This window comes from Hylobates moloch, unplaced genomic scaffold, assembly GCF_009828535.3.
Source record: "Hylobates moloch isolate HMO894 unplaced genomic scaffold, HMol_V3 SCAFFOLD_10, whole genome shotgun sequence".
In the NCBI taxonomy this organism is placed as follows: domain Eukaryota; kingdom Metazoa; phylum Chordata; class Mammalia; order Primates; family Hylobatidae; genus Hylobates; species Hylobates moloch.
Genome location: NW_026652285.1, coordinates 49,490,259 through 49,507,743, shown reverse-complemented (window position 1 = coordinate 49,507,743; position 17,485 = coordinate 49,490,259). Strand labels below are relative to the sequence as shown.

Genomic DNA, 17,485 nt, shown 5'->3' with positions numbered 1-17,485 from the left:
GGTGGGCAACCAATGCAGTCACACTGGGCCCTGTGCTTGGCTTAATGTTCTGTGGTCACCATGCTCAAATCCTTAATTTTTTTTAACAAGGGGCCCCACAAATTATGTAGCCAGTCCTGAGTTTTACAAATTAGTTTGATTTCTGGAAGGGAACAGTGGATAGCTAATCCCCAGCTAAGGAGCCATCCTCCATAATCAAGGCTGTTTTCAACCTCCCTGAGCACATGTAAGTCCTAATAAAGAGGGCTACATTTCTAGGACATGTTTTCTTCTGATATAAATTATATCATACATTATGTAGCGCTCCCTTTGAGAAAGTTGAGATTTTTCAGATTACAGAAATACACAGCAGTCTTCGTTTTATTGCTGTTAGCTAAAAAGAGGTTAATTTTTCTTAAAACTAAATTCTACTTAAAACTACCGTAGAATTCCTTTTTCATTTCCAACTTTTTAAACTTTATGAAATTTAACAAATGCACTGAACACTTGAAATTTCTTTGGAGATAGAAACTGGCAGGACATGCTTCTCGGAATAGGAAAAAGAAAAAAAAAAGAAAAGAAACTGGCAGGACACATTGGCCATTCACAAAGAACACTGGCTTAGTTATCTTTATGATAAAGGTGTTTCAAAGCGTCAGATGTTTAAATTTACAAATAGCTTCTCTAGTTGTGAAGAGTTTGAAGTTAATTGTTAAGCTTATAAATGTTTAGGCCATCTCAGAAACGTTTAGACCATCTTAAATACAGGTTCATTTTGTTCCTCAACCAAAGATGACTTTGTTCTCTGGGGAACATTTGCCTATGTCTGGAGACATTTGGGGTCGTTTAACTGCAGGGAGGGTGCACTAGCATTTAGTAGGTAGAGGCCAGAGATGCTGCTAAACATCCTGCAATGCACAGGACAGCCCCCACGACAAAATTTAACTGGCCAAAAATGTCAAAAGTGCCACAATTGAGAAAGGCTGGTCTAAACATACATGGCATTTGCCTCAAATAGGAAACGTGATAGCACTAAGCCACAAATCCAGTGACAAAGCCAAGAATACAGACAGTCTCCACAAGAAACACATATGGTTATATGAACAGTCATTTGGGAACTCCCTTTTTAAGACAGGGAGTTAGACATTTGACATACTGACCTGGAACCATGAATACATTTCTCATTAGAATAAATAAAAATAGTGACAAGAGTCCTTGGTTGGCTCTATTAAAAAAAAAATACAGTACAGCTGAAATACCACACACTTCATAGAAAACAGAATTTGACAGTCAGAAGAGATCATTTCCAGTAGTAATTTCTGTTTTCTACCACTTCACTTCATGAAAAATGTACAATATCTACATCACAGTTCAGAATTTTCCATTCATCAGAGAATATAATCACCGTGTACATTAGCAGTTTTTAAGGCAGAGCTTTGCAAACAGATGATGCACGAAACAAATTTGATTTTACTCTTTGTGGGATTTTTGTTTTGAGATGGAGCTTCACTCTGTCGTCCAGGCTTGAGTGCAGTGGCATGATCCCTGCTCATCCCAACCTCCGCCTCCCGGGTTCAAGCAATTATCCTGCCTCAGCCTCCTGAGTTCCTAGGATTACAGGTGCCCACCACCACACCTGGCTAATTTTTGAATATTTTTGTAGAGATGGGGTTTTGCCATGTTGGTCAGGCTGGTCCTGAACTCCTGACATAAGTGATCCACCTGCCTCGGCCTCTCAAAATGTTGGGATTATAGGTGTGAGCCACCATGCCCAGCCTCTTTGTTTTTTGTTTTTTTTTTGAGACAGACTCTTTGCTCTGTCACCCAGGCTGGAGTGCAGTGGTCAATCTTGGCTCAGTGCAACCTCTGCCTCCCGGGTTCAAGCAATTCTCTGTCTCAGCCTCCCAAGTAGCTGGGATTAGAGGCACCCGGCCACCACGCCCAGCTAATTTTTGAATTTCTAGTAGAGACACCATCTTGGCCAGGCTGATCTTGAACTCCTGATCTGGTGATCCACCCGCCTCGGCCTCCCAAAGTGCCGGGATTACATGTGTGAGCCACTGCGCCCGGCCTTCTTTGTGTTCTAAAAATGAAAAAATATGAGCCAATATTTAAAATCAGGCTTTACATTTTTTATTTTTAAGTAAAAGTTCTCAGCTATTTGTGGAAAAAAAAAAAAAAAAAGCTGCCTACACTGTATGGCTGCATGGGAATTCCTGCATGGATACTGGGTGGAAACGGCCAATATCCACCCAGACTTAGCAGGTTCCTCTGCAGTCACCTGGGCCCAACCAAGCACTCTCGTGCATTACCTGTTTAGTCCATGTGGATAAAGTGGATTTTGTGATCCCAGTTTTAGGGAAAAACGTTTTTCTTACTGTTAAGCAATTCAATTACAAATGGAAAAGGAGTAACTCCTTAAAAAGTGAGTGGAAGCATTGCTATCATTAATCAAGAATGAACTATAATTAATGAAGGACAGAATCTAGTACAAACTTGGGGCCAAGGCTAAGGAAGTCCTTTACAGGGCCAAGTTGAAGGACGGGCAGAGGAGGTGGCAGTGACCGTCAAACCCTCATGAAATGGAAAAAATATCAACCTCTCGGCCAATAAAACTTTTTAAAAGTAAATTCATAGTTTGGTATATTGTATTTAAAAATAAAGGAGTTTGCCATTTCTAAGAAATCAGTTTCCCAAAACTACCATTTTAAGGGCCTGAAAAAAATTCCTTTAAGAAAAAGCAGGTATCTACACAGTCTGAGTTTTACTCCCTGCTAGAGCTGAAATCTGTTACCAAAGCCTCCAGCAGGGGGGCCTGCCTGGAATTGCCTAAGCTCCTAGCAGGTAATTTACACTGATCTTTAAAAACTATTAACCCCTCCTCCTCCCCTCTGTAAAACAAACCGGCCTTTCAGAACAGCTCTGGAAGGGGGGCAGAATGCCAGACGAAGAGACAACTTCCAGACCACGTCTCTCACCTCCCACCCATCAAATTCAGCCCACAAAAAGCTGTGGCCGCATTCTCATCTCAAGGCACCATGGCTTTCTTTGAACACCATATATCTTCCCAATTGGCCTCTTGCCCCATTATGTGTAAAAAAACGACTCTCTTTTCTGCAGAAAGAAGTAACAAGGCAAAGGGTGTACAGGGCAACGTTTATATGCATCTACAGCATGCCAGGTGCCTACAGAACCTACCTCGGCCTAGGCGGCCCGTGCCCTAGCCAGGATCTGCAGGCGCCCTCATCCACGTTGGGAGACGGGAAGAGGAGAGGGAGGCGTGACAGGCGAGGGTGCCTGTGCCGCGCAGAAAGCGCTGCCAGGAGAAAAGAAGCAGTGAGCAAGGGCTTCTTCCATTTCAAAAACCTAATAACCAAAACTTGGAGGAATCTGCCTGAGATACTTAAAAAAAAGAGGAAAGAGAAACCTAGGAGGGGGTAAAATGCTTTTACGACGAATCACTTGTTTTCGTAATAGACCCTGCGCGCGAGTTTCCTAGACTGCCGCGAGAAGAAGGAAAGCGAGGGAGCAGGAAAGGAGAGGCTTCGGAGCCCCTAAACTAACGTCTCTTTTCTTATTAGTAATAGTTTGCTCCAGGGTGAGTCATTTACCTCTTTATCAGTAAAGTAGGGGTGAAAATGCATCTTAGCCGGGCTGGGGTTAGGATTCAATGAAGTTAAATGAAGTTAAGCCCCTGGCATCCAAGGGATGGCAGCGAGTCTGTTCGTTCCCTGCCTATCCACGCCCGCAGCCAACCCCTCCGACGTCTAAGCTACACGGACCAGGGGCAAGAGGCCAGAAAGTGACTTTCAGGGGACACGGGGCACCGGCGTCCCAGCCCCACTGAGCGGACGGAAAATGAAGGTGGAAGGAAGAGGCGCCGCTCCATCGCGGTCCCGGGTGCACCCCGGTTCTGCTTCCTCCTCCGCGGGGGAGCCCAGCCCGCCCGGGGCCACGGGGCACTGGCTGAGAGCCGGCTCCCTCCCACCCATCCTTCTCAGCCTTCCCCCGCCGCCGGGCGGCCGAGCCGGGGAGCACGAGGGAGAACCTGTTACCTGGAGTGGGCGTCTGGCCCCGGAGTCTCAGGAGGATGCCCAGCTGCTCCTGCTCCACCAAGCTCCCGCTCCGCGCCGCGCTCTAGGCGCTCCGGAGCTGCGCCTGCAGCCCTCGCACCAGCGGGGCCTGCCCCGGGGCCGCCCCCAGAGGCCCCGCCTTTCTAGGCCCCGCCTTTCTAGGCCCCGCCTTTCTAGGCCCCGCCCACCACGTCCCCGCCTCGCCCACCTGCGCGAGCGCGGGGCTTGGAGACTTGTTGCAGACTCGCGGTTCCCGCCTACAGGGGAGGGCGCCCTCTGGGCACTGACGTGGTCTGGGAGTAGCGCTGCGATCCTAGTGCTTCCTCGCTCCTCTTCCTCACTGTGCCCTGATTCTTAGAGGTGTGTGTGTGTGCGGCGTCTTTTTAAACATTTTATGCTTCCCTTCCTCGAAAGCAGGAAACTCGAGAATTGCTGCCTTTTCTGATTTTAAACATGAAAATATGTTATAGAACAACAATAAAATTAAATTCCAAGGTTCTTGTTATGTAAAGTTTAGAGATAACCATGTAGGTGTTTTTTTCTTTCCCCTAACGAACCTTGCTTCCTAAATTTAGCATTTAAGAACTCATTACATTCATGTGTATTTCCACATAAAACTTAAGAACAAATTAAACTGGAACAATCCACAGTGCTGTGGAAAGTAGGAAAAAACCTTCCCCGCCCTTATAGCACAGATCTTTGTGTCAGTTATAAAAGTTGACACAGTTCTCTTTGTAACAAGAGGAATATTGTGTCTGTGTCTTCTTTCGTTGGATTTTTAGCTCCTAGAAAACAGAACGAGGTCTTATTTGTTTCCATGTTGTTTAAAAAAAATTCTGGCCGGGCGCAGTGGCTCACGCCTGTAATCCCAGCACTTTGGGAGGCCGAGACGGACGGATCACGAGGTCAGGAGATCCAGACCATCCTGGCTAACATGGTGAAACCGCGTCTCTACTAAATATACAAAAAATTAGCCGGGCTTGGTGGCGGGCGCCTGTAGTCCCAGCTACTCGGGAGACTGAGGCAGGAGAATGGCGTGAAACCAGGAGGCGGAGCTTGCAGTGAGCCGAGATCGCGTCACTGCACTCCAGCCTGGGCAACAGGGCGAGACTCTATCTCAAAAAAAAAAAAAAAAAAAAAAAAAATTCTAACTCGGAGGCCATTAGACTGTGATATGTTTGATACTTGCCTGATTTGTCAACAAAAATTAACATAATATGATGGTGTAGAGGAAGAAAGACTTCCCCTCTACTCTCTGAGGCTTGGATAACTAAGTCTATGAAATAAATTGACCGCAGGTAGATTAACAAGAGAAAAAGTACACAGATTTCGTGTAGCGGGTATCACAGAAAAGAAAAATTAATATTCCCTCTGCCTCCCCCAAGAAAAACTGAGATTTTAGGAGCTTGTGTACCCTCTTCATTGGGGAGGGACAATTTAGGGGAGAGGAAATGATTTTGGGAAAAACTCCTGAACTCCTTCAATGGCTAGCTTTGTTTAATATCTCATGAAATTTTTCATGAGCAATTCAAGCATAATTGTTAAGAGCAAGTGGATTAGGTAAATGTAAATGGAATAAAAGTTTATAAATAAACTTTTGAAAATATGTTTTATAAAATTTGTCTACTTAAAAATAGTTTTAAAAATCTTTTTTGGTGACTTGAAATTTCGAACATATTAAATTAAGTAATAGATATTCATTAAATGTCTGAGTCATTTGTAAGTTAAAATACTGACATATTAATTGCTAAACATAAGTTTAAAGTGTAGCCGGGGCCGGGCACAGTGGCTCATGCCTGTAATTCCAGCACTTTGGGAGGCCGAGGTGGGTGGATCACCTGAAGTCAGGAGTTTGAGACCAGCCTGGCCAACATACCAAAACCCCGTCTCTACTAAAAATACAAAAATTAGCCAGCTGCGGTGGCGTGTGCCTGTAGTCCCAGCTACTCGGGAGGCTGAGGCATGAGAATTGCTTGAACCCGGGAGGTGGAGGTTGCAGTGAGCCGAGATTGTGCCACTGCACTCTGGCCTGGGTGACAAAGCAAGGCTCCATCTCAAAAATAAATAAATTAATTAATTAAAAATAAAGTATAGCTGGCTGTTTGCAATGGCTCACGCTTGTAATTCCAACACTTTAGGAAGCTGAGGTGCAAGTATCACTTGAGCCTAGGAGTTTGAGATCAGCCTGGGCAGCATAGCCAGACCTCACCTCTACAAAATAAAAATAGATAAATTAGCCAGGGGTGGTGGCCAAGCAATAGATTTATGAATTAACTTTTGGAATATATCTTGTTTGTCAGTTGGATACTGCCTGTATACCATAAGTGTAATCCATTTTGTGTGTGTGTGTGACAGGGTCTCACTCTGTTACTCAGGCTGGAGCACAGTGGCGCAATCACAGCTCACTGCAGCCTCAACTCACCCCTGCTCAGGTGATTCTTCCACCGCAACCTCCCAAGTAGCTGGGACTACAGGTGTGTGCCACCATGCTCGGTAATTTTTTGGTATTTTTTGTAGAGACAGAGTTTCACCATGGTGCTCAGGCTGGTTTAGAACTCCCACGCTCAAGCGATCCACCCACCTCAGTCTCCCAAAATGCTGGGATTACAGGTGTGAGCCACCTTGCCCAGCCCACTTATTTTTAATGCCTGCAATAACATACACCCATAAATCTATACAAGTAGTTTAGAAGGTATTTCTGGAATGCTTAAGGGTGTATCAGTCAGGGCCCAGTCAGAAAACAGAAATCACAGCAATTATTTTTACAGAGAATTTAAGGTCATGAAGATGGCAAGGCAAAAACATTGTAGTAACAGAGAGGGGGTAACTGCAGGAAGCAGCTGCCATGCACAGAGCTGGGGAGAGGGGAAGTGTTGGGGTTATCAGAACCTAAGAGCCAGGAGAGGGCCCCTGGTTGGCTGGGAGTCAGACCTCAAAGGAGGGGGCGGTACCCAGCTGGTGTTTTATCTCTGAAGGTAAACACTGAGGCTGGATGGGAGAGGGTGGATTAAAACAAACAAACAAATCTAAGAAACTGGAACCAGCTGCTGCTGCAGCCAGGGAGAAGAGCCATTGCTTGGTAACATGGACAGGAACAGTAAGCAGCTATAAAGTAGCAAGTCCCTCTCCTCAAGCACCCCTTATAAGCAAAACCTTATAGGAAATGTGATTTGCTAAGTCCCAGTCCTGGCTCACAAAGCAGAGGATAGAAGCTTGAGTTTGAACTCTAAGACATACTTCAATAAGCAGCACAAGGAGCAAACTCATGATCACAAATACCCAACTCTCCTAATATTATAGATGTGGGAAAGTGTCTGATAAACACAGCTGTCATAGTAATGATTAATACAATAGCAATATATTCTTAAAATGTCATAATAAAACTATAGTTACAAGTACAATCAAATAATGGGAGAGAGGCCGGGCATGGTAGCTCATGCCTGTAATCCCAGCACTTAGGGAGGCCGAGGTGGGCAGATCACTTGAGGTAAGGAGTTCAAGACCAGCCTGGCCAACATGGCGAAACCCCGTCTCTACTAAAAATATAAAAATTAGCTGGGTGCGGTGGCACACGCCTGTAATCCTAGCTACTGGGGAGGCTGAGGCACGGGAATCAGTTGAATCCGGGAGGCAGAGGTTCCAGTGAGCGAAGATCATGCCAGTGCACTCCAGCCTGGGTGACAGAGCAAGATTCCATCTCAAAAATAAATAAATAAATAAGAATAAATTAAAAAAAAAAATAAGGGGATGGTGTTGCTTGACCTACACTTTGTGTTACTGGAGAACAGTGAAGATCCTCTCCCGGCTGTATTTTCGGAGAAACCACTAACTACATAGAACCACCTTTCCCCAAATGACTTAGGTAAGCATCATGGATAACATCCTTTCACACCTACGACAAGGCCATAGACATGCCCTCCACATTTCCATTCTCATAAATGGTTAGCTGAACCATTTGCCCCTACTGATCAATCTGGGCAAATACCTTACTTGATCAAACTTCAGTCAGGCTTTTCTCCTTCCATCAGGTCTTTGCCCTTTAATCTAGTCTCAGCCTAAACCAGCATTGGAACTTGGAATAAGCCCCTTAACATCCTGTATTAGTCTGCTTTCACATTGCTATAAAGACATTTCTGAGACTGGATAATTTATAAAGAAAAGAGGTTTAAAGCCTGGGTGCAGTGGCTCATGCCTGTAATCTCAGCACTCTGGGAGGCCAAGGCGGGTGGATCACAAGGTTAGGAGTTCGAGACCAGCCTGACCAACATGGTGAAACTCTGTCTCTACTAAAAATACAAAAGTTAGCTGGGCGTGGTGGTGCACGCCTGTAATCCCAACTACTCAGGAGGCTGAGGCAGGAGAGTCGCTTGAACCCAGGAGGCGGAGGTTGCAGTGAGCTGAGATCATGCCACTGCACTCCAGCCTGGCGACAGAGTGCGACTCTGTCTAACCAAAAAAAAAAAAAAAAAAAACAAAAAAAAAGAAAAGAGGTTTAATTGACTCACAGTTTTGCATGGCTGGGGGGCCTCAGGAAACTTATAATCATGGCAGAAGGGGAAGAGGCACATCTTACTTGGCGGCAGGTGAGAGATAGCAAGCAAGAGCAGGGAAAACAGCCTTATAAGACCATCAGATCTCCTGAGAACTCACTCACTATCACAAAAACAACACGGGAGAAACTGCCCCCATGATCCAATCACCTCCACCGAGCCCCTTCCTCGCCATGTGGGGATTATGGGGATTACAATTCAAGATGAGATTTGGGTGGGGTTTGGGTGGGAACACAGCCAAACCATATCACATCCCCTCCCAAGAAGCCCCTTCCCAGCTGACCACAAAGAAACTCTGTCCTGATCAATTGCCTGATCGGGCCACCTGCTCATCCCACTCCCTGATACTGGTTCTTTTTTTTTCTTTTCTTTTCTGAGACAGAGTTTTGCTCTTGTTGCCCAGGCTGGAGTGCAATGGTGGTACAATCTCAGCTCACTGCAACCTCTGCCTCCTGGGTTCAAGTGATTCTTCTGCCTCAGCCTCCCAAGTAGCTGGGATTACAGGCATGTGCCAACCATGCCCAGCTAATTTTGTATTTTTAGACGAGTTTTCACCATGTTGGTCAGGCTGGTCTCAAACTCCTGACCTCAGGTGATCCTCCCACCTCCGCCTCTCAGAATGCTGGGATTACAGGCGTGAGCCACCGCACCCAGCCGATACTGGTTCTTTTTAACATTGTTTACTACTCCCAATAAAAGAAAAGCCCTTTTCTGCCTGACCTTTCAAAAGCTTGCAGATCTTATAGTTGAAGCATTCTATTAGAATGCCGTCCCTCCCCTATTGCGACATTCTCTTTGTCTATTGCAATAATCCTTCTAAATAAAGTCTCTCCTTACCTAGATCTGGATTTGGTTTTTATTTGACAGTTCTCTTTGCTGTGATCCAGCTCAAGACTGGAACTCACCTAGGGACCTCCACCAGCCCCACCCAGGTAAAGGTGCCATGTTCAGGACTTGAGGACTCTTCGGTGAGTTCAAGTCTTGAACCAGTGCTCTGGCCATCTTGTCTGTTGAATAGTAAGAGGTTACTTTGATTGTTTTAGGCAAAGAGATGCTTTGGCCCTCCTGTGAGACTTCTGTGTTTTCTCAGCTCCTCGACCTGGGGATTGTTCAAAGGAATTAATCAAGTGGGACTTTTTCTTGGCTCCTTTAAAGATTTTTTTCTTTGGGATGACTATCCACGAATGCCATGGGTAACTCTCACTCTATCAGATGCCCTCCTCTTCCCCCACTGAGTACATGCTATTATGGCACTAATTCAGTTTAATAGCCTCAAAAATGGCACAATTTACTAAAGGTAACCTAGAACCTCAAAGACCTCTTTGGGAAACATGAGCTCTCCTTAAACCAGCTCATCTAAGACTTCTCCCTTCTCATCATCCTCATCCCTCCTTTTTACCACTTTGAACCTTCTCTTTTGTTGCCTTGAATTATTTAATCTGTCTACCTCCTTCACCCCTCTACCCATTCCTACAGACCTTTTCCTACCCACTCCAGCTCCTCAATTCATGGTTACTCAAGATTTAGACCTCCCTTCTTTTCTGACCACCTTCTCTTCACACCACTGGTGAAGCAGGGATCTCCTGCACTAAACAGGAGATGGCTGAACAGATGACACCCAGTACTGGACAGATGAGATTGGCTATAGTTTTTTCAGTTACATACTCACAGCCTAAGGGGTTATTGCATGCCAGGCAGAGCCACATGGGAATTGCATTTGAAAGCAGACTGAAGCAGCAGGGGCTGTGTGAGGCAGGCTTTGTAGTAATGGCACCACAGTGAGGTAACCTTTTATTCCATGGGAGGATGTAATTGGCTTGTTCAAATAGTTCTGTGGGCTGGCAGGGAGGTAAAGCTCCTTAGATTGAAGATTAAGTAGGGTACAGCTGGTCTGGCTGAAGGGGAAACTAGCTGGGTAGGGAGCCCTTCCCACTTCGGGGGTGATATGGTTTCGATCAGTGTCCCTGCCCAAATCTCATATCAAATTGTAGTCCCCAGTGTTGGAAGTGGGGCCTGATGGAGTGTGATTGAATCATGGAGGCAGTTTCTAATGGTTTAGCACCATCCCCTTGGTGCTGTCTTGTCATGGAGTTCTCATGAGATCTGGTTGTTTAAAAGTATGTGGCACCTCCTCCCTGCCTCTCCTCCCCCTGCTCCGGCCATGTAAGACGTACCGGCTTCCCCTTCAACTTGCATCATGATTGTAAGTTTCCTGAGGCCCCCCAAGCCATGCTTTCTGTACAGCATACAGAACTGTGAGCCAATTAAACCTCTTTTCTTTTAAATTACCCAGTCTCAGGTAGTTCTTTATAGCAATTCAAGGATGGTCTAATATAAATACCTAGATCATTTTTAAGTAAGATAGAATAGTGGAGCATAATTTAAAACTTACATATTTTTTTTTTAGTACAGAGAGGCTAAATATATTTTGGTCTGCTAATGATGTGTTCATTCTTGCCACACTGAAAAGTTGTATAGGACAGGCACAGTGGCTCACACCTGTAATCCCAGCACTTTAGGAGGCCAAGGTGGGTGGATCACCTGAGGTCAGGAGTTTGAGACCAGCCTGACCAACATGGTGAAACCCCATCTCTACTAAAAATACAAAAATTAGCTGGATGTGGTGGTGCGTGCCTGTAATCCCAGTTACTTGGGAGGCTGAGGCAGGAGAATCACTTGAATCTAGGAGGTGGAGGTTGCAGTGAGTTGAGATCACACTATTGCACTCCAGCCTGGGCAACAGAGTGAGACTCCATCTCAAAACAACAACAACAAAAAGAAAGAAAGAAAGAAAGAAAGAAAGAAAGAAAGAAAGAAAGAAAGAAAGAAAGAAAGAAAGAAAGAAAGAAAGAAAGAAAGAAAGAAAGAAAGAAAGAAAGAAAGAAAGAAAGAAAGAGAAAAGTTGTACTATAAGGAAGTGTATGGCTATAAAAAAGTCACAAGATATATGACCTTAAGCTTGACTAGTCTGGTACAATATGCTGGTATATGACAGACAGCTCGTTATCTACTTCATAGTTTTCTCTGTAGGTATATATTACTTTGCTAGATCTGTCAACAAAGTACCATCGACTGGTACTTTAAACAACAGAATTTTGTTTTCTCACAATTCTGGAGGCTGGAAGTCCAAAATTGAGTGTCAGCAGAGTTGGGTTTTTCTTGAGGCCTCTCTCCTTGGCTTGTAGATGCCAAGATTAATATTTCTTTGGCCTTTAATATTAAACCTTTTAATTAACATTTCTCTTTTTAACAGTAGGCATTCCTCATTTTAAGATACCTAGCCTTTAAACAAATAATCTTTGCCACCACCTTTCAACAGATGCTTCAACTGGTTTGTGGGAACACCAACCAGAGTCCCCAGGAGTCTGTTTCTTAGTCCCTGACTCACCCCATGCAGGAGGCTTAGGATTGCATCTGAATTGCTCAGTGGTGAATAATATTCATTTATCATCAACAAAAGGGAGGTCAACAGTGTTGATCTTTGCCAGAGCCTTGTTTTCCTGAAAAATAGCACTGGCTAAAGAGCTCTCCTCATCCTTTTATGATAGCCACCCAACCTGTTCTTGCAATAATCATTTTGAATAAAGTCTCCCCTTGCCTAAATCCAGATTTGTTTATTTTGACAAATGCTACAAATTAGTTTTGAATTGTTTTAGAAATTTAATCAAATTACATTGAAAGGAACATGAGGAAGACATAAAAGAGTAAGGTACTACCTTCAAAGCATGAAGATGGAGAAAGCAAATTCAATCATAAATGTACTGTCCAGGAAAAAAAGAAAGTGTAGCTCCTGAGCATGCAAATTCCAGGTAGAATAAAGCCTGAAATATGTTTCTAAAACCCATACATGTAAGTTCTTTAATGTTTTTACAAAGAGACAGGTTGATCTCTTTTAAGAGCAGGCAGCATTTCTCAAAATGGCAACAAAGCTAAAATCACACACAAAATAGTTTGATATAGTTAATACATTAAAGTGTTAAATGCATGCATAACAAAATATATCATAAACAAAGTTAAAAGTCAAACAAACTAGAAAATATATGCAATGGTATGTAAGCAAAAATTAATTTTTCAAATAAAGGGGATTTTACATAAAAATGTGCACCAGGCGACAAATGGGCAAAGGGCAAGATAAGATACTTCACTAAAGAAGAAATCCACATAAAAAGATGCTCAATTTCCATAGGAATTGAAGAAATGCAAATTAAAACTACAAATCACTTTTTACCTATCAGATTGGCAAAGTTGAAAAAGATTGATAAACACAATATAGATGAAGGTGTAGGAATACAGACTCCTATACTGCTCTCTGTCGTAGAGATTCCTACAAACTTTCTAGAAGGCATTTGGACAACGTGGATACTTATTGACAACTATTCATCTAGGAATTTATCCTATGTAGGAAATTTTACAAATACACAAAGGTTTTGGAATCGAAACATTGTAAACAATGTAAGGGTTGTTAAAAAATAATTTTCAGAAAAAGATAAAATCATGACTCATACAAATATAAATGTGCACATCTGTTAAGGAATTTATGCATATGATATGAGGGAATCAGGTGTATGTTATAACCATTTCAAAGGAAAAGTCAAAAAGCACAGATTTATCCGGAGTAAAGGAATGTTAAGATGAATTGCAAATGGAAACAAAACTGGTATTTTCATAGGGTAGGGATGGTGGGAACCAATTAAATTATTGCCAGACAGGACAGAATTTACACACCATCAGTTACATATAATTTATAAAAAGAGGTGAATAGGGCCGGGCGCAGTGGCTCACACCTGTAATCCCAGCACTTTGGGAGGCTGAGGCTGGCGGATCACTTGAGGTCAGGAGTTTAAGACCAGCCTGGTCAAAATGCGAAAACCTGTCTGTACAAAAAATACAAAAAATTAGCTGGGCATGGTGGTTTGCGTCTGTAATTCTAGCTACTTGGGAGGCTGAGGCATGAGAATCACTTCAGCCCAGGAGGCAGAGGTTGCAGTGAGCCGAGATCACACCATTGGACTCCAGCCTGGGTGACAGAGTGAGACTCCATCTCAAAAACAAAACAAAACAAACAAACAAAAACAAAAAGGTTTATTTTGTTTGCATATGTAAGCTTCACAGAAAAAGTGAAAATCCCAAAAAGGTGCTTAGACCCACGAGCTTATACACCATTTTAACAGAGGGTGATAAAGTGTGGGAAGCTACTAGACAAGGGAAATGGGGAGAGGCTGGGCTTCTCTGGTGGGGGTAAATTGTGGGAAGGTAATTGGGAAAGGCATGGTAATTAAGGCTTGTTTAGTGAGGTGTGTTATGCAGATGAATTGTTCACCTTATTCTGGTATGGGAGAGGGCATCACCTTTGCAAAGGGAAATTAGGCTCTGTTTGTAGGTAGAAAGAGAGAGGGCAAAGAGTTTTGCTTGTGTCTGCTCATTTGCCTTTAGCTCAAAATAATCCTTATGCCAATATGGCATGTTTTGAGGTGGCACATTCTTTTTTACTTTTACTATTATCATTTTATTTGTTTGGTTTTTTGTTGTTTTTTATAGAGACAGGGTCTTGCTTGTTGTTGCCCAGGCTGGAGTGTAGTAGTGTGATCATACCTCACTGTCATCTTGAGCCAGGTAGGTAGGACTACAGGTACACACCACCCTGCCCTGCTAATTTATTTTATTTTGTTTTTGGTAGAGACAGGGTCTTGCTTTATTGCCCAGGCTGGTCTCAAACTCCTGGCCTCAAGGGATCTTCTCACTTCAGCCTCCTAAAGTGCTGGGATTACAGACCCTGCCACCACATCCAGCCTGGGGTGGCATAGTCTGATCACTTTCCCATTGTTTCAGAAAGATGTTTCCATTTTGGAAAAACACAAAATAAATGAACAAATAATAGTAAATTTAGCATTTCTGTCCAAAAGAAAATAACATGTACAGTGAGCAGATGCCCATCAGGGTGTTTACCAGAAGAAAACAAGTTAAAAGAAGTACCTGTCTGAATGGATCAACAAATTGCAGCGTATCATATTAATACAATGGAATGACATTTAGGAAAGCAAAATTGATTCACGCTTCAACATGGGTGAATCTCCAGACCTTATGTGGAGATAAAGATGCCAAACACGAAAGAGTACAGACCGTTAGATTCATGTTTATGTATTTGAAATTCTGGAAGAGGCAAATCTAATCTATAGTGACAGAAAGGAGAGCAGTTGTTGCTGGGGCTGAGTGTGGGGAGGGGAGGGCATTTACTTTTTGGGGTGATAGAAATATTCTTTATCTTGATTGTGGTAATAATTGCCTGGGTGAGTAGGTTGGTCAGAACTCATGGAACTATACACCTAAACAGCTATATTTTATTAAACCATGCCTCAATAAGATTGTTTTTGCGGTTGTTGTTGTTTTGAGATGGGGTCGTACTCTGCAACCCAGGCTGGAGTGCAGAGGCATGATCACAGCTCACTGTAGCCTCAGTCTTCTGGGCTCAAGCCATCCTCCCACCTCAGCCTCCCAAGTACCTGGGACTACAGGCACGTGCCACCACACCTGGCTAATTTTTGTATTTTTTGTAGAGATAGGGTTTCACCATGTTGCCCAGGCTGGTCTCAAACTCCTGGGCTTAAGTAATCCGCCTGCCTCGGGCTCCCAGAGTGCTCGGATTACAGGCGCGAGCCACCGTGCCTGGCTGTGTGTATATATATATATTTAAAGTGTCTGTTAGTAAAGACTAGAGGGGTAAACAGAAAGCAGACAGCATGTGTTGAGCAAAATCTGGACTCGCTGAGTTTGCAGTGATGATAAGCTTTCAAAGAGTAGAGGCTCTCCAGGCTTCTCAAAGTATTCCTGGACTCAGTGATTCCTATCTGGAAGCCATCTGGACAAAGACGGCTGGCGCAGCCATGCCACTAAATGCACTGTTTTGAGGGTGAGAGTGCATAGAAGTTGTGAGGCATTTTCACAGTTTCAGGAATCCAGCACAGCAAAGGAGGATGACAGGGTCAGGGCATACTGGACACAGGGATTGTGGACTGACATGCTAAAGAAGATGGATGAGCCAGGGGGCTCACAGAGCGTTTTTTAAGCTGAGCACCAAAATGCCTATGCTAAATGAACAAGAATGTTCTAGATATAAAAATTATTTAATAAACATCCTGCATACTGACTTGTAAATATTGTGTGAAGTGTGGCAGAGGCCCCCTCTGGTGGTAGCGTGCAAAATCACATGCATAACTATAAAATAATTAAGAAACGGGGTGAAAATCAGCCCTAGTGTTTACATACATTAGATGTTAGAGGTATATACTAAAGAGGCAGTTTAGGCTGGGCACAGTGGCTCATGCCTATAATCCCAGCACTTTGGGAGGCTGAGGCAGGCCGATCGCTTAAGCCCAGGAGTTTAAGACCAGCCTGGGCAGCATTGTGAAACCTATCTCTACAAAAAAATAAAAATAAAAATAAAAATTAGCTGGGGCGTGGTGAAGGACACCTATGGTCCCAGCTATTTAGGAGGCTGAAGTGGAAGGGTCGCATGAGCCCGGGAGGTTGAGACTGCAGTGAGCAGTGATCAAGCCACTGCACTCCAGCCTGGGTGAGAGTGAGATCTGTCTCCAAAAAAGAAAAAGAAGAAAAAGAAAAAAAGAAAAGGAAGAAGCAACTTAGCAATACCCACATACCATCCATATCTGTTCTTTTTTTTTTTTTTTTTTTTCGACACAGGGTTTCACTCTGCCCAGGCTGGAGTGCAGTGGCACGCTCCCAGCTCACTGCAGCCTCAATCTCCTGGGCTCAGACAATCCTCCTACCTCAGCCTCCCAAGTAGTTGGGATTACAGGTGGACGCTACCATGCCTAGTTAATTTTTGTATTTTTTGTAGAGATGAGGTATCACCATGTTGGCCACGTTGGCCTCAAACTCCTGGACTCAAGTGATCTGCCCGTCTCAGCCTCCCAAAGTGCTGGGATTACAGGCATGAGCCACTGTGCCCAGCCTAAACTGCCTCTTTAGCATATATCTCTAACATCTAATGTATGTAAACACCAAGCCACTATGCTTGGCCCATATGTGTTCTTTATTTTGCTTTTTCCCACTTAACATATTTGGAAAATCATTCCATATTAGTTTATACAAAGCCTTTTTGTTCTTTTCAGTGTCTATCCAGTATAGGGGCTATGCCACGATATTCAAATAGTTCCCTAATGGGAATTCCAGTTGTTTCCAGTTTTTTGCTATTATAAACAATGCTACAGTGAATATCTTCACACATATAGAAAACATATGTGTAGTATTAATTGCCATAAGTGGTATTGCTTGGTCAAAATGTATGTGCATTTAAAAAGTTGATAGGTCTTACCCTCTGTTGGGGGGAAGATAATTGGCAATAGATACCATCAGACACAGGCAAAAGAAACAAGTTCCTTAGACCTTGATAAAGGATAGGAGAATTTAAACTCTAAGAAGATTGCATGGAGCTGGAGTTTTGGCAGCCGTCTTTTCCACAAGGGCAAACTTCCCTGGGTGCTGTGTGCTGGCTCCCATCAGCTTCTGCAAAAACTCTCCTTCTCTTATACCCTCAATATGTTCTGGAGACCCCAGCTATGTTCCTTACCAGAGAAGGGCACTGGAGTCACTCCAGTTCATTCCTGCATAATCTCTGCAAGGGGGACTTGAAGGTCAGTTTCCCAGGGTAAATTTTCTAGACAGATGATCCCCCTAGGAACTCCCAGGCCTTAAGCTTCCTGATGACTCTTCATGTCTTCCACAGAGAAATTGTACCAATTTACATTCTCACCAGCAATGTGTGACTTCCTGTTTCCCCCACACACTCACCAACAGAACAAATTATCACAGGTTTTAAAAATAGTATTTATTGATTTATTTATGAAATGGGGTCTCACTCTGTTG

At 43.6% G+C, this 17,485-nt stretch overlaps 1 protein-coding gene across 5 annotated transcripts in view; it reads right to left on the bottom strand.

The window, feature by feature from the left end:
• The window catches only part of GCNT1 (glucosaminyl (N-acetyl) transferase 1), a 116,547-nt gene that overhangs the window by 55,782 nt on the left and 43,280 nt on the right, over nt 1-17,485 (bottom strand). For 2 of the 5 annotated variants that reach the window (XM_032164323.2, XM_058445331.1), the window contains exon 1: nt 4,035-4,084. The exons of 1 other annotated variant lie outside the window; for it this stretch is intronic. The gene's annotated coding sequence lies outside the window, so the exon portion shown is untranslated. Of the gene's footprint in view, nt 1-4,034; nt 4,112-17,485 lie in introns of those variants that run through there. 2 more of the 5 variants (XM_058445332.1, XM_032164328.2) reach the window with 2 other exon arrangements.